The sequence below is a fragment of the Ceratotherium simum genome, chromosome 12 (assembly GCF_057802395.1).
Source record: "Ceratotherium simum simum isolate JZ-2026a chromosome 12, ASM5780239v1, whole genome shotgun sequence".
Taxonomy (NCBI): Eukaryota; Metazoa; Chordata; class Mammalia; order Perissodactyla; family Rhinocerotidae; genus Ceratotherium; species Ceratotherium simum.
Window position 1 is genome coordinate 51,794,723 of NC_141911.1, and position 19,203 is coordinate 51,813,925.

Sequence of the window (19,203 nt, forward strand, 5' to 3'; positions counted from 1 at the left end):
AAAATCCAACCATTTCCCTCCATATGTGTGTGTGTGTTATATACATACATCTATGTTTTGATATGTAGTTATGTACATGTACATATATACATATATGCATACATACATATGTATGGATATACATATAACATAACAGGAAAAAGAAACCTGAAATTTCATTTAATCAACATTCTGACTTCTTTGAATATATTCTGTAACTCAGGCTTTCAGTATATCATTTTTCAGTGATCCAAGAAATTTCAGATATTACTTGAAATTTAATCCTATACATTTTCAGAATTCCCCTGAGCTTAGTTAGTGAAAAATTTTGAACATAAATCTGTGCTTAATCCAATATTCATTTCAATCTGGTAGTTCAGTTTAGCACTATATGTGCAAAGCATGTTTTAACAAGGAAGCTAAAAATGTAAAAATAGGTTGATATATTTCGGTGTGAATTTGAATGGGAAGTGCTTCTTTCTTAAATGTTCCTAGATTTTTAAAATTACGGTAAAATCATTTTGCTGTAGTTTATAAAATCTAATAAAACTACATTGAAAATAAAATTATTGAAAAAATACTTTGTGTGAATTAGCCCCTAATAAATAATAGATATAATATATTTCAATTCATATTTTTTCTTTCTCACCAGCATTTAAAACTTTTGGAGAAAACTATATGTATATATTCAATTGCTGACGTATTTTTATCAATTTATTACAAATTTTCAAAAATGATATTAAATCTGTTTATTTTAAATTATTAGAATGTTTAATAGTAATTTTTCCAACAAATTTTCTACTTGTGTATTACTTTAGGATATAATTCCTCTGAAGTGTACTTTAGAAAAAGAATATTAGATTTGGAACCTGTAACAAACTTATACCCAGCTGTTTACAGTCTACAACTACAACAAAAATTAAAATTAATTTTTTCCTTTATTTAACTACATAAGAATTCTTGTACAATATAGAAGATATTATGATAGGTGCATTATTTATTTTTTTTTTTTTGTCTGAGGAAGACTCACCCTGAGCTAACATCTGTTGTCAATCTTCCTCTTTTTTTGCTTGAGGAAGATTAGCCTTGAGCCAACATCTGTGCCAATCTTCCTTTATTTTGTATGTGGGATGCTTCTACAGCATGGCTGATGAGTGGAGTAGGTCCATGCCCAGGATCCAAACCCACGAACCCAGGCTGCAAAAGCAGAGAGCGTGGAACTTGAACCACTCAGCCATGGTGCTGGCCTGATAGGTGCATTATTGACCCATTTCTGATCCTAAAGTGAAAATTTATAATATTTGCTTATTAATTATGCTATTTGCTGAAGTTTTTTTTGACACATTTTTATCACATTAAGGATCACAAACAGACACACAGATCAATGGAATAGAATCGAAAGCCCAGAAATAAACCCACACATCTATGGACAGCTAATCTTTGACAAAGGAGCCAAGAACATACAATGGGGAAAAGAAAGTCTCTTCAACAAATGGTGTTGGGAAAACTGGATAGCCATATGCAAAAAAATGAAAGTAGATCCTTACCTTACACCATACACAAAAATTAACTCCAAATGGATTAAAGACTTGAATGTAAGACCTGAAACTGTGAAAGTTCTAGAAGAAAACATAGGCAGTACGCTCTTCGACATCGGTCTTAGCAACATCTTTTCAAACACCACATCTGACCGGGCAAGAGAAGCAATAGAAAAAATAAACAAATGGGACTACATCAAACTAAAAAGCTTCTGCACAGCAAAGGAAACCATCAACAAAACGAAAAGACAACCTAACAATTGGGAGAAGATATTTGCAAACCATACATCTGATAAGGGCTTAATCTCCAAAATATATAAAGAACTCATGCATCTCAACAACAAAAAAACTACGAACCCAATTAAAAAAATGGGCAAAAGACCTGAACAGACATTTCTCCAAAGAAGATATACAGATGGCCAACAGACACATGAAAAGATGTTCAAAATCACTAACTATCAGGGAAACGCAAATCAAAACTACAATGAGATATTACCTCACGCCCGTCAGAATGGCTATAATTAACAAGACAGGAAACAACATGTGTTGGAGAGGATGTGGAGAGAAGGGAACTCTCACACACTGCTGGTGGGAGTGCAAACTGGTGCAGCCACTATGGAAAACAGTATGGAGATTCCTCAAAAAAGCAAGGATAGAACTACCATATGATCCAGCTATTCCACTGTTGGGTATTTATCCAAAGAACATGAAAACACCAATTTGCAAAGGTACATGCACCCCTGTGTTCATTGCAGCGTTATTCACAATAGCCAAGACTTGGAAGCAACCTAAGTGCCCATCAAGGGACGAATGGATAAAGAAGCTGTGGTATATATACACAATGGAATACTACTCAGCCATAAGAAACGACGAAATCCAGCCATTTGTGACAACATGGATGGACATTGAAGGTATAATGCAAAGTGAAATAAGTCAGAGGGAGAAGGCCAAATACCGTATGATTTCCTTCATTAAGTAGTAGATAATAACAACAATAAACAAACACATAGGGACAGAGATTGGATTGGTGGTTACCAGAGGGGAAGGGGGGAGGGAGGAGGATGAAAGGGATAATTCGGTACATGTGTGTGGTGATGGGTTGTAATTAGTATTTTGGTGGTGAACATGATGTAGTCCATGCAGAAATAGAAGTACAATGATGTACACCTGAAATTTTTGCAATGTTATAAACCAATGTTACTGCAATAAACAAAAAATTAAAAAAAAATAAAATAAAATAAAAAAATAAAAAAAATAAAAATAAATAAAAAAAAAAAAAAGGATGTTCCCTTGCCAGAATAAATGGTTAGTGCATGGTCCAAATATTCTTTTTGCTGTTATGGGTATTGGGACAAATGACTAAATCCTGCAGTCTTCTCCAGAGCATTGCATTTGGCTAAAGGAGCTGCCTGGCCTTGAGAAATATGGGAGGTTGTACTCCCTTTGGTGGCAGATAACTGAATCATTTGAAGATTAAAGCCCAGACATCTTGTTTCAAGGGAGAAAAGTTGTTTTTGCTATTTATATTCCAGAAGCTACTTGTGAATGACACTAAAACTAAACTTTGTCAGAGATCTCATTTTTACTCTGCTCTTTCCCAAACCTTTGTTTCTTTCTCACTTACAGGATTTTCTGGAGGAACAGATTTCCTATAAATCATATGCATATGAATCCCTGTCTCAGGGATTCTAGGTCCTTCTAGGGAATTCGATCTAAGACAACTTCTATTTCTTCTTCACTATTATGTTCTGCATTATGAATGGATGGTGGGTGTATGTATTTCCTGTCCTAATCCATGGTGATAACCATATCGTTTTACTCCTTTTGAATAATTGAAGCAATGTGCGATTGTTTATTGATTTTCAGAAGATAAAGAACCTTTCATTCCAGGAATTAGCCCAAATTGGTCATTGTCTTAGTCCATTTGGGATGCTGTAACAAAATACCACAGATTGGGTGGTTTATAAGCAAAAGAAACTTATTTGTCACACTTCTGGAGCCTAGGAAGTCTAAGAATAGGGTGCCGGCAGATTTGATGTCTGGTGAAGGCTTCCTGATTCATAGACTGCCGTCTTCTTGCTGTATCTTTACATGGCAGAAAGAGGCAACGGAGTCTCTTGGTCTTTTTTATAAGAGAACTAATCTCATTCCTGAGGGCTCTGACCCCATGACCTAATCACCTTCTAAAGGGCCCACCTCCAAATACCATCACATTGGGGATTAAGTTTCAACATGAATTTTCGGGGGAAACATTTAATCTATAGTAATCATGATGTATCATTTACCTTATGTATAGCTGAATTTGATTTGCTCATATTTTAAGTTTTTTTGTATCTGTACTCATGAATGAACATGTAATGCAATTTTCTTTTATTTTAATAATCTCGTCTTTACTTTAATTCGAGTTTACGTTGGCACAGAAAATATCATTGGGAACTTATTTTCTATTTCTTAAAATAGTTTCTGTGAGGATGTTATTCCTTTCTAAATATTTGAAAGAATGAATAGTAATGTTATCTGGGTTGTGACTTTTTTATTGTACAAATTAAAAAGAAATATTACCAAATTTGTTACTTTGTTATAGGAATGCTTCCATTTTCAAATTTCTTCTATTATTTTTGGCAAATTACATTTTCTAAAACATTATGTTTCTTTATATTTCATCTAAATACTTGAATATATTAGAATAAATATATTGATAATGTATATCTTCTTATTATCTAAAGTGGGCAGAATTTTAAGATGTCTATCCCAGATGTACAGGCCATGTATAATGCTTGTTGCTTGAGTGTGGGTGGGAGAAGTGATGTGGCAAGACAAGAAAATTATGAGAGTAATCATACTTATGACTAGGTTACTAATCAGCTGACTCTGAGTTACTTAAAAAGGACATTATTCTAGAAAGGCTTGACCTAGTAGATAAGCCATTTTAAGAAACGTGAAGTGACAGAGAGACTTTCTCCTGCTGGCATGGAAGAAAGCAAACTATCTTGTTGTGGAAAGGGTGACGTTCCAGGAAATGGTTGTTGGCCTCTAGGGACTGAGGACCTCAGACCTATCAGAAGGAAATGAATTCTTCCAACAACCAATGAGCTTGGAAGAAGACCCCAATACTTAGACGAGACCAAGCTTAATTTTCAGCCTGGTGAGACCCTAAGCAGAGAATCCAGTTAAGGCCTTCCCGAGATCCCACATACAGGACTAGGAGACAAAGGATTTGTGCTGTTTAAACTGCTTAATGTTTAGCACTTCTTAGCAGCAATAGAAAACCACAACATTTGTTCAATTTTTCTACAATTTTTAAATTCTTAGTATAAACCTGGCTTTAGCTACAAATTACAAGTTTTAATAGGCCAAGTTTTATTATTTATATATAGGTCAAAATATATTTAATCCTGCTATGATTTCTTCCTTTGACTCATAATTGGTTAAAAATATATAAGGATTTTTTTAAATATTAAGTGTTTCAATTATTTGTTACTGGTTTCCAGCTTATTTCCATTATATTCCCAAGTTAGACTCTGTGTAACTCCAGTTCCTCAAAATTCGTTGAAACTCAATGCATGGGCCAGGATATATTTTATATGTCCTTGATAAAAATGTGTATTCTATAATTCTTGGAGATATTCCATGTCATTTGAGTCAAATTTGTTAATTCTATTACTTAACTTTTTTTGATCTTTACTGATAATTTTTTCTGTTCTATCAGTTACTAAAGGATATATAATAAAATCTTCTACCATGATTTTGAAATTCTATTCCTCTTTTTAATTCTGCCAATTTTTTATATCCATTTAAGTGTAAACTAATTTATCATTTGTATTATATATGTTCATACTTTTATTTTCAACCTTTTTTTATCCTTATATTTAAGGTAGATTTTGGGTAAGGTACACATAGCTTGTATATTTTGTAAATAAATATGATGATCTGAGTCATTTAATTGATATATTTAATCTGTTTGTATTTAATATAATTTCTGTATTTTTTATTTTAAATCTATTATTTTTTCTGTTTTCTATTTTCACAACCTGTTTTATAGTGACCTCTCATTTCTTGCGATCTTTGGGATGAATTATTTTTTGTTATTCTATTTTTACCCTCATTACCTAGTTAGTTACACATTTTCTTAGACTTCCTTCAATATTACCCTGGAGATTAAAACATTTGCCCCATTTATTAAAATCTATATAAATTAGTACTTTTTATTCAATTTTGGTATGTGCAAGAATCTTAAAACACTTTAAATATATTTTTCCTTTTATACCTTTTGTTCTACTGTCATATTATATTTTAATTCTTTGTATATATTTTAAACTCCATGAGATATTATTTTTATGATTTTGTATAGTCATGATTTGTTTGGCTCTATCCACAAATTTACCCTCTTTCCTAACTTTTCATTCCTTCCTTTATCTCTTATCTGCCATGGGATAATTTTATTTTGCCTGAACTCCCTTAATCCTGTTTTGATTGTAATAAATTATTTTTTTAAATATCTTAATACTTTCACTTATTGTTAAAGTATATTGTTGCATATTGAATTCAGTTTCAATTTTATGTTGCTGTTCTGCGTTTTGTCTTATAGTTTTCCTTTTTATTATTTTTGGTTTCATTTAGAAATCACATCTGTTTTACTGCTGATGATTAATGGCAATATGTATTTTTCTCGGTTTACTTTTAAGGCTTTTTTTTTATCTTCACTTTTCAGAAGTTTTACTAATATTCTCAAGTGTGGTTTTCTTTAAATTTATGCTTCTTGAAATACATACAGCCTCTTGAAATGGTGTTTTAATTCTTTCAGCAATATTGGAGACTTCTCAGCTATTATCTTTGGAGATATTACTTTGGCCCAATCATTCTCTCTTTACTTTATAGGATTCCAATTACATGTATTATAAACCTTGTGATCATGTCTTATATAACTCATACTAATTTTTATATTTTGCAACATTTTTTCTCTCTATGCTTCAGTTTAGATATTTTCTTTGGACCTATTTTGCAAGTCAGAATTCTCTCTTCAGTAGTGTCTAATGTGTTATTAAATCCCTATCGAGAACAAGCTTTCATATAGTGTATTTTTATTTTCTAGATTTTTCATTTGGTTATTTTTGTAAATTTAAGCATTCTGCAGAAATTGTCAATCTCGTCACTTAATTTTTGAAGATATTCATCAGTATATTTAAATTCCAAATTTTACAGCTCCTATATTTCTATTTTATATAAGTTGGCCTGTGTCTATTATATCTTTGCATGTATGCTATGAGTTTGAGTCCACTCTTATCTTTTTGGAAGCCTAGTTATTTTTGTTTGAATGCAAGACATTTTGTATAAAAATTTTTAGAAATAAAATTGAACCTCTGTTTAATGTAACCTGCTACCTGAAAAGTTTTATTTTGTTTCTGGCATGAATTTAGGATAGTGTTATATTATCTTACTCCAATCAAAGATTGGTCTGATTTGCAGCTGGGCTTTTAGAGAGTTTGACTACTTATGATTTACTCTTACAGCTTGGTATAGCCCTCTGGGGGTTCCAGATGAAACTCCTTGGTGTTTATTAGGTCTTCCTTCTAAACCAGCCTGAACTCCATTTCTTCCTTTATTCCCATGAGATTTCTACATGTAGGCTTTCTGAAAGACAAACTTCTGAAAGCACTGCTCAATTCTCAGCCTTTCAGCAGCCACTTCCTACTCAAGATCTCAGACTTTTCCTCAGAAACTTTGGAATTGATAATGCCTTAAATGTTGTGTTGTCTCATACAGTAGCCACATATGGCCACAGTATTCACATATGGCTGCGAAGCACATGAAAAACAGTTGAAGTGAAATGTGCTCTAAGAGTGAAATACACACTAGTTTTTGAAGACTTAGCACTCACAAATATTTTTTCCAGTTTTTCCTGGTGGTCTTGTGAGGAATGTTGATCAGAAACATGGAACCCATCAATGTCTGAAGCAGAAGTTTCTAGACTGGAAATGCTTGAAATATGTAAATATTCTGAAATGATACTAATTAGGAATTAGCCACAGAATGTTAGATTCTGATAAAAACTAATTTTTTAAAGAACCTGCATCTGCGTGTGCAAATGGTTTTAATAAGCCCTTCTTAATTGATAAAAATGTCTGTCTAAGGATGAATCTAACATGCTTTAGGCTTAATAAAGCCCCTAAATTCAGCCTATCCCAAATTATAAGGATCAGTATCCTAAAAGAAAACTCCTCTGGTAAAGAATTTACAAAGTTGATAAAGTTAAGAAAAGCATGTTAGAGACACAACAATATTTAAGTTTGGTTTTATATTCTGTAAAGATAAATATTTTTAAAAATCCCCAAATTTAGGGAATATAAAGCAATAAATGGTATTTTGTGCATTTACACTAATAATAAAAGGTCCTTGTTAATTAATTTTCCTTTACTAACTCCATTAGAAAATTCTGAATATCTGTCCCACCTTTAAAGGAGATGTTTTTGCAGACATTATTCATTTTAATAGCCTTTTTTCCTCCACAGTATTGTGCTCACCTTCCAAAGTATTGAAGCATTTTTATTATTTCCATCAGATCCGAAAAGTAAGATTAATGGTGATGTTTGAAATGGAAGAAATTCATCTAAGCTTTATTTAACATATTCATCTTAATGCAGCAGAATTGAAAATGATGACCGGTAAATAGATATTTTTCATAAACCCCTTGACAATCTCAACTTCATCTATTGGAAGCCATATAACATCATTCTGATGTGGCCCTCTCAGACATAACTTGTACAATCACACTCATGCACACTCACTCTCATACACCCCCTCACACAGAACAAGATATTCAGATTTAGAAGTCCAAATTAGGTTTTTAGTTGAATTCAGCTACTTTATTGCTTATTCCTCCACTACGAAAAATCATTTGCCTTTTCCTCTATAAAATTTTAGTTCCATTTTTTTCTGATTTGCTATTAGAAGTGACTCAGAAAGCACACGTAAAAAAATAATTTTAGCTGCATTTTATTTTCATTTAATTGTAATAAGAAATAAGGGAACATTAGCATTATTGTTGTTTCTATCAAAGTAAAATGTTTCCCTTTGTCGTCCAAAGGCTCCATTGAGAGATCTTTTGGGTTATACCAATGTGTGAAAAAGGGCATCCGTTACCCTGGGTGAAGTATGTAATAAGAACTTGCGTTTTTAGTTTCTTAACAAAGGTTGCTTGGCCCCTGTTTTATAAAGGTGGTCCTCAGAGAAGAGATTGATCATTCTTGGGTAAATGTAGGTTCCAATATGGGAAGATACTGTGGGAGTAAGGGGCAGAAGAATTTGAGATGCCAACTTGAACTGAGAAAATGGACTCTGATTTATGGGCTGGGGTTAAAAGTTATCTTCTGTAATCAGCCACTGTGGTGCCTGGGTTTACCTAAGAAAAATAACCAGACAGGAGAATATGAAAAAAAACAAAGTATGTCTTTAACATCCAGTACACATGGAACAGTGACTGTGTGGCAGGACACATCCTTTTAATACCTCACTCTATCTCCCCCCAAGGCTCTCCTCTCTCTCCTGTGGTTAACTGGGGGGACTTCCAGCATTGAAAACAAACAAACAAACAAACATTTGAAATGGCTTATTTCTAATCCAATGAAAGAACATCAAATTAGTCCTCTCATAGAAGAATTTCCTTACTTAGTTTTTCTGAGTATACAGAAGATAACTGCTGGAACAAACCCACACATACAGACACAGACACAAACCACACTCATGAACCGAGATCAACTTTCAGAAGAAGCACAGTCCAACTTCTTAATGAGGATGAAAAATTCTTTCCTATTTACAACATAATGTAGGGAAGTTACCTTCACCTACAACAGAGATAACCCTTGACACGTTTGGTAAGGAGACATTTCTTGAGTTCTTGTCTCACTTTCAGATTGTGCCTCAGGGAATAAGCAGTAGATAAGAAGCAGAAAATAAAAAATACTACATAAAGATCATCTCTCTGTGGATGATCAGCCTCATCTAAACCAAGATTCATCAGAATCTTTATAATAATATTTTTATTTCTTTATTTTAAAGTTAACCTGCAGGTATGATGAAACTCTTGCATAAGATATTGTCCTATAATCACTGCGAAAATTGGACAGAGGATTTGAGCTCCTCTAGTCCAAGCAAAGTCCCTAGATTTGGAAAAGAGAAATGATTTGCTCTTGCCTTCATTCATTAGTAGGAAGAGAACTTATATCATTTTCAAAATATCTGACAGGTCCAAGCACAAATCTGGTCCAAGGTAGGTGTTCATTTGAAACACAGCTGTTTTGATTTTCGTTTAAAATAAAGAACAATTTGGAATGACTTGGAATACACAGTGAGTTGAATACTGTGGAACAGCAAGCAAACCACATGGAGATAATGGAATTAACAGACACTATCAAGAAGGTTGAATAGGGCAAGGAGAAGAGCAAATCAGAATGGAAGAAACTGACTGAGGACTCAAAAGAAGTTTAAAGTCCCTGTGAGCACAGCCTGCAGCTGATAACACAAGTCTGATGTGAAGGCTAAAGGAGGAGTGAGTGCTGCCCTTATCGCCTCCTCCCCTGCACTCATGAGAACTCTGGAGGTGAAGGGCTAACATAGGCTCTAACTTATCTTTCCTGGAGGTTTCACTTATCACTTAGCAAAAAGACAGCCCTGATTTTTTTTCAAAAATTAGGATTTTTTGTATTATGTTATCTAATATGATAGCAAAATAATACTGCATGCTTTATGGAGCATGTAATATACAGGCCTCTTCACCATTTCTACTTCATGCAATGGTGGTCAGGCATACAGGAGGAACCAGAAACAGAGACAAAAACCAACATGTCAACACTTTCAAAATATATGAATATTTACTTAAAATATACAAAGTAACACTGAGGCAGTTTATGTCCCTAGTATATAAAATTCTTCAGTATTTTTTATTTCTTAAATTCCACGGCAATCTATAATTTTATTATATATACATTACTATTCATGTATGTATCGGTTTAATTAAGATGAAATTTTACTGTAGTAAACGGAAGGGAGGAAGGTCAAAGACTTAAACTCCTATAGTCCAAGAAAACCACCAGGAGTTGGAAAAGGAAGTGGGTACTAAACTTGACCCGTCAAGACCAACATATTGGTCAGAGTTCTCCAAAGGAACAGGACCAATTGTGTGTGTGTGTGTGTGTGTGTGTGTGTGTATAAAATCCTATTTAATCTATAAAACTACTCTATATGTTAAGAACTGTTGTTGTCTCCATTATACAATTAACAGCAAAATAGTAAAACCTAGATAAATATTTTTATGTTTTAGTGCTTGCCGTAGAGTTAAAATATACATTCACAATTAATCTAAGTCCACTTTTAAATAAGACGATACTGATTCACAGTAGGGCAGGCATCTTAGAGTATTCCCCATTCCTCACTCTCATACCTCATGATGTTCTTGCATATTGCTTATTTTTTCCTTTCGAGCCCTCAACATATTCATCACACCTATTTTAAATTCACTGTCTGGTAATCCCCAAATCTGTATCATATGTGAATCTGGTTCTGATGCTTGCTTTATGTCTTCAGACTGTGTTTTTACTCTCCTTTTAGCATGCCTTGTAATTTTTCATTGAAAGCCGACCTTATGTATCAGGTAATAGGAACTGAGGTAAAAGGCCTTAATGGAAGATTAAGTAAATCTGGCTAGGAGTTTAGCTGTGTTTAATGTTTGCTCAAGTTGTAGGTGCCAGAGGTTTCAGTTCCTCTAGTGTTCTTATTTTCTTTGGGTTTCCCCGAGAACTTCTCCTTAGGAGAGCTTTGTAGCTCTCTCTGCTATAATCTGTCATTACATGGAAGTATTGTTGATGTGGTGGTAGGCTATAGGGGCAGTGTAGCTTTCTATAATCTTATGATTAAATCTCAATGGGCCTGTGTCCCTGAGCTATGACTTTCACAAATGTTTGTACACCCCCCTACCACTTTTGGTGAGACTGGAAGGATAGAAGGAGCTGGAGTTGGGGAAATGCCCTTCCCCGAGATCAGATCAGCCTCTGGGGAAGTCGTTTCCCCTTGATAGGGAAAGCACGCTGGGCTTATTCCACATGGTTGCTTTTCCCTTCCCCTGCCACAAATAAGAGGTTGTCTTTCTTGGCTATTCATCTCCTGCTTCTTGGAAGTAAAATCAATGAAAGTGGGGGCCCCAATTAAGACTGTGACAGCACAGAAGTTTCTCACCCTCATGCTAGTACATATGCAGCCTCCAACAATTTGTCAAAATTGCTGGTTAAGTGTTTCTACCAGTTCATGGTACCAGTGGCTCCTGCTCCCGGTAAGGAGACCTCAGCTATGACTTTGGATTCCCCTGTTTCTCCGGATTTTGGGGCGGCAGTTTCTCCTGCAACCTCGGTTCTCTGATGGGTTCAAGAAAAGTCTCTGATTTTCAGTTTGCTCAGCTTTTTTCTTGCTGTAAGGATGCGAGTGACCACTTCAAGTTTTATACCTGTGGGAGCTGAAAGTGGTACTCCAGCTTTAAAAATTTTAAATTATTTACATCATATAACAACCCCGTAACGTACACAGTATTAGTATCCTCTCTTTTACGACAGGAGGACTAAAGCCCAGAGAGATGAAGTACCTTGCCCACCGTCTCAAGGCCTGGGAAGAGGTAGAACCAATATTTGAACCAGATCACATGGCTCCGGAAACTACTTCTTTCATCACGATGCCATCCTGCCTTTAAGAGAAGGCACTGATTGAACAACTTGTCCAGGTCACCTCACCAGTAGCCTGGGTCTCTGACCACTGCACTGCTCTGCAGGGGTTCAGGTCAAGTCTATCGGTCCACGTGTCTAGCATGTTCTGGAATGTCTAGATGTCCATCATTATATAAACTTCAACTTTCACAAAATTTTCTCCTTTCATAAATTCTGTATAGACACCCAAATTACATCTTACCTCAATTACCCAATATGTAATGGTGACATCATTCTCTGCCACAGACTAATAACATCTAGCATGCACTGAGTGCTTACTACATGCTAATGATGTTTAAGCGACTTTTATTTATTAACTCCTTTAGCTCTGACAACCCTATGAGATCAGTAATACTATTATCTTATTTTAATACATGAGGAAATCAGGTTATAGAAATTTTAAGTAAATTTCCTAAGTTTTTGTGTAACAGTTGTTATCGTTTATTTGAAATCATATTTTTAATATTGAATTATTTTTACATACTGCAGTGATTAACACATGGAACTGTGAAGTCAGTGAGACCTGAGTTTTAATTACAGCTCTGCCATTTATTAGTGTGGCCTAGTTAAATTAATTAACGGACAAAAAAAAAAAAAATCCATGAGAAAAAAATAGGGAGCTTGCATGCTTTTTTTGAAATATTTCATGAAAAATAAGTTATTTTAAAAATTTACCCAAATAAATATCACTACTTCCCTAAATTAATTGGACAAAGAAAGGTATGAAGGCTTCAAGCACAGTAAAATGAATCAAGTTTTAGTGCTTTAAAAGGTATGTAAATTATAGTATGATAGAAGTTAAGTAAAATGTGCACTTCAGTTTATAAAGTTTCTATTGGCATATCTTTAAGCTCATGATTCTTTCCTCAATAATGTCCAGTCTGCTTATGGGTCCACCAAAGGTATTTTTCCTTTCTGTTACACTGTTTTTGATTTCTAGCATTTCCCATTGATTCTCGCTCAGAATTTCCATCTCTTTGCTTACATCACCTGTCTGTTCTTAAAGGGTGTCCACTTTTTCCATTAGAGTCCCAACCTATTAATCATGGTTATTTCAACTTTATATGTATTGTCAGTGCACACACATATATAACAACTGTATGCAGAGAAAAATTATGTGGTATAACATACATGACATAACACAGTAAGCTTTTGTGATAATAATTATCTCTCAACATTTTAAGTATAAATTATTTTAGAGAATAATAAGATCAATTTAGATACATATTTTTGAAATAAATATCTAATATCAGAAGGGTTTACTAGATTATAGAATCACTTCAAAAATCATCTTCTGAAGATCTGTAATATTTCACACATCGTGTCATGTTGGATCCTTTATAACTGTAATCTTCTATTATTCCATATCTCTAATATATTCATAATATTGCTGAAAAAAATTTACACAACCTGAAACTCTTTTTTTCTCTCTTTTGTTATTTTTCCTTTTTATAAGTTATTCAAACAATGGGAAAGTAAATCAGAACAATAAAAATAAATAGATTATCATTTCCTCACATGTAAAACCTCTCATGAATCACCTGAAGGAAGTATTAAAAATAAAAAGCACAATTGCTGGATTATTTATTATAATACGTATGGTAATGTATGAACAGCATACATATTCAGTTTAGTTATTCAGGACCTCAGTGATCCTATGAAAGAAGCAAAGTCAGAATTCTCTCATCTCCAGTGATTACATGCTGTCTCTACCTTCTTGATATTGAGGTGAGTGTGATTTGGAACTTGATGCTATCACCATCTCTTTCCAGTGATTTCACCTAAAAGGTGTAGGCAACTTCATTCATTCATTTGTCAGACTCATCAAGTAGCAGAATTAAACCACAGTTTCAACTTTGTAGTATCTATGAACATCTCATCACATCCTGAGTCCACATTCCATTAAGTGCAGAGGGGAGCAGGCTTGGGAAGTGGGCAAAACTGGTGAAGGGGGGGATCAAGAGGCACAAACTTCTAGTTGTAAAATGAATAAGTCACAGGATGTAACGTACAGCTTGGTGACTAAAATCAATAACATAGTAGAGCATAGTCGAAAGTTGCCAAGAGTAAATCCTAAAAGTTAACCTTGCATGGAGACAGAAGGTGACTAGACTTATCATGGTGACCATTTTGCAATGTATACAAATAGTGAATCATTTTGTTGTACACTTGAAACCAATATAATTTTATATGTCAACTACTCTTCAATAAAATTTGTTTTAGAAAAATGCAAAATAAATCTGAATCATTAATACAAAATTAATAACAAAGAACAATGGAACATGACTTCTCTCTCCCAAGGATAATGATTTGGATATCCATCGTAAAGTAGAATTTTAAAATTACTCCATCTTTATGTCGCATCCCTTCAGTTCATAATTAATACTATAAACTTGCCATCCTAGACACAGAGCAAGGATAATCAGCCATGAGGGATTGAAGCTTGACAAATAGTTGTAAATTTTTTCTCAGCTGGGTGACAGCCCCTGAGCTCAAAGGATGATGCCATCAAACCAACACATGGAAAGAGAGCCATACAGATTGGTCACAGAGGTCATCAATAATAATAAGTACACAGAAGTTAGGGTTCAGGACCAAAATATTGCAGAGTGATGAGTTGCACAACTTCTGAAAAGGCAATTAAATTTGAAGTACCTCTAATTAACTGCAGGGGTGAAAAGGAGCCGTAGAAAGATAGTGGAGGAGGAATAAATCATGGGCCTCTAAGAAAAACATTATTTTCTTCATTAAAATTCTTTTACTTAAATTTCCTTCTGTAGAGTCTTAGAGACGGCAGAAGCCACCTAATTAAAAATTCACACATTACCTCTTAGTCATTTTTCAATCACATTATATAATGCCCTTGGAAAAGAAACTTTTGATAATGAATGTATTCTACCAATTAAAGTAACCCAGAAATTTCTTTGATTTACAGTAAAGAAACCATACTTGACAATGAAAGTAAAACGACTCGATTTGTAGTCTCTAAAACAGTTTCAATCATTCTGTACTTCCATTAGTGCCACTTTCTATGCTTAAATTGGGTGTATCTTTATCAGGAGAGCTTGTTACAAGTAATTTGAAATTATGACTACTCTAAGTGGAAAACACCTATTAAGAAATGTAGGATTTGTCTCATTTCCATTACATTCTTATTTGAAAAGATTTCTGTTTCCTCAGGAAAGGGTAAAAGGACAAATAATTGAGATTACATGTAATAATTAAAAGCTGCACTAATTTTTTAAAGACTTCAGTTTTCAAAATGTTATAGAAAAGCTTCATCTAAAATAAGAGTGATTGAAAATTCATTTTCTCCCAAACGATCGATTTGCCTAACTTGCATTAATTCATACTGTTGAGAACATTTAGACGATTCTAATCAAAATATAATAAATTAGAAAAGGAAATGCATTTGTATAATTTTTCAAATGAACAATACTTTGAAGAGCTAAAGTTTAAGGTACCTATTCGTCTTGCATAATAAAAAAAATCAATTACATTCATCAGAATGTACTTGATTAAAAAAAGTTTTCAGGATAATTATCTTGAAATATGAGTTGGATCATAACAGTCAAAAAGAGGAAAGGACATCCCAGGTTAAGGAGAGCATGGGCCTTTTAATGAGTGTGGTGACATGACATAGAGTAAGAAACTGAATGACAGACCTGGATTCTAGATCTGGCTCGACTACCAACTTGATTTATATCACTGAGAACACACCTTTATCCCTCAAAGCTTACTTTTTTTTGGCACTTCTAATTTAAGATCTATTATTTGCATTCCAGGTTTTTAATTATCTATGATTATATAGACACATTCAAGAATTAAATTTCATTGAAGAATGGGATAGATTTAGTGGCATCACGGAAATTAAGGCCAGAAAATCATTGTAGAGCCATGTTGTGGGGCTCATGTATGCCAACCTGACTGAATGCGTAATCCTGTAAATTAAGTGAAAGAAAACTTTTTCATCAGTACATTCTCTCAATAGAATCAACAAAATCATGAACCATCTATAATGAGGAACATAAAATCAGAATAATAGTTTAAGGTGATGTTTCTCATACTTTTTTTGACGTGCTCCTAACGTTAAAGAAATATTAGGCCTTGGACCAAAGGAGCCCTTTGAAAGTGAAGGGTTTGTTTTTTTTATGCCTGGGTTTAGCTTAAAAACTCATGAGACCTTTCACTATGCACAATAATATATTCACAGTTTTTGAAATGATAAAATATTTTCCCCAAAAGCTTAGAGGTAAATTGAACTTCCAGAAATATGTTCCATGTTTATTCTCTGGCTTGACTTAACGCCTCATGTGCCATCTCAAACTTCTGGAGATGTATCTGTTTGGGCATCAGGTCTAAATTGTGTGTGTATGTACACATACGCATATACTGATGTGCATCACTAAATCACAAAATGGAACAAAAAATGTAAAATAAAGACCTCATGATCACTTTTACATAGCTTATTGTTTTCTTCTAGATCTCTTTGTTGTGTTAACAATTGTGCTGTCTTTAAGATTTAAATAAACATCGTTTTAAAACAATCAGTTTTTCTTTGTGTTAACAAAATGCCAAATTATACAAGACGCAAATTGATTTAGTGTCACATTTTTAGCAAATGTTCTTTAACCAACAAATTTGTAAGTGAGGCTATAAATCCAAAACTTGAATAAGGAAATAGTGCAAGTTGAACATTGTTAAACACATTAATAAAAAAGGAACTTATAGTGCTTAATCATGAAAATTAAATTAACTAATCATTTACTTATCTAAGAATTTTAAGGCAGGAGAAAAACAGTGAACTAAGAAAATTAGTCAAGATTATATATATGTATATACATATATATATAAAATATATTAAGGAACATTTGAAGGAAGTTTATATAAATAACTTTTGCTTCTAAAGTGGGATTTTTCATAAAAGAATCTTATTTCTAGCAAAACTCCATCGTGAAATATGTCTTCTCATGTATAAAAGAAAGCATAATTTTTAATGTTTATTATATTTTCATCAGATGTTAAAACTTTGTCAGATTAAACTCTATAAACTTTGATAGAGCAATCAGAGAAAATGAGTGATGGAGGAGATATTTTTTAAAAAATAATCTGTTAATAATACTAGCACCAAACTTTAATATATAAGGAACTTCTAATTTGAATTAAAAACAATGCTTCCAAAGTTTTCAGAGATTCCAACATTTCCAATGTTTCAAAACATTCCAACAATGTTTCCAAAGAACATGAAAAACCTCATGTTATTGGGCATTTAATATAAGACTGTTTTTATTATAAAATCAGAAAAAATAGTTACTTATTGGACACCTACCATGTGCTATAGACTGTTCTAGCATAATCATACATGTTATCATTAAAACTCACCAACTCTCTGAGAGATAATGTTATACTCATTTTCAAGATGAGAAATCAGACTAACATGTAGATATGTTACCTACATTTACCCACGTACTCAGTGATACTATTTTAATTTGTTGTCAAGTCTGTTGAAATAAAAGCCCAAGATATTTGCACTATACTTTACTACCTCTCAAACTATAGGAAATATTAGTATTTGGAGAATTTCTTTCAGGGTCTAAAATACCTAGGAAATGATTGGTCATTGGCTGTGAATTACAGCAATAATCCCAATTCTTTGCCTTCAATCTCTGAACTCAGGCTGTTTGCAAAGCTCTTTGCATAGCCCATACATGCCCTTTCTCAGTATAGTTATCCTGGAATCAGAGCTTTTCACAGACAGACTTGAGTTAAGGTTGCCTCTCCAAACATTAAGTTGAAAGAAAATATCACACAACTTCAAGTGTTAAGACTTTCACAGACTCTGCCCCAGTCTTCTAAAACATAATTACTGATAAATTACTAGGTGAGGAAACAGTGGAGGCAAGAGAAAGGAATGGAAAAGGAATTTGGTCAAATACCAAATTTGGTCAAATACACTGATACATATACACACTAACAAGTATCTGTTTCTTCCCTCTCCATTTTTTCTTTAAATTTTTTCTTACTTCTCTTGGTTGACTTAAACATTCCTTATGACATGAATTTTCCTGCATATAGAGATCTCTAATATATATTTTCTATAATGGGTAGGGTTATTATTTCAATAATATTAAGTGTTAGAAAAATCTTTACATGAAGATATAATTATTTAGATATCTATGCAATTTCTTCCATAGGAAAAAATGTTTGTGTAAAACAGTAAGACAACAGACGTTCTATACAGCTAGCAATGCATTAAACATTTTTTTAATCCTAGAAAGAGTTTTATTTTTGGTTTGCTAAAAACGTATAATGTATATTGAACAGATAGCACAGACTACGTAAAATGAAAAGAAAATTTGCTTAAAAATTTTTCTGTATTTTGGAAATCTCATATAAAGAAAAATGTTTTTCCCATCTCTAATTAGGCATCATTTATTACATGAACTACCGAAAAAAAAAAGATAGATGATAAAAAATGAAAAAACATTGTAAACAAAATCTTTATCCAATAGAAGAGTGGATCTCAAAAGTTTTGGTTTCAGGACCTCTTGCAACTCATAACAATTATTGAGGACACTAAAATATTTTTGTTTATGTGAATTATATCTATTTATATTTACTATATTAGATGTTAAGATTGAGAATTTTAAAAATATTTATTAATTCATTAAAAATAACAACAAAACAATTACTTATTAACATATTATATTTTTATGGGAAATAACTTTTATAAAACAAAACAGTGATAAGAATAGCCGTTTTACATTTTTGCAAATCAATTTAATTTCTGGCTTAATAACATCACCTGGATTCTTATGTCTACTTGGATATTCAATTTATTACAAAACCACATGTCATGTAGCCTCTGGAAAAATCCACCACACACTTGTACACTCCATAAATCATGCAAAGTGATTCTTTGGAAATGGAACTGTGATCTT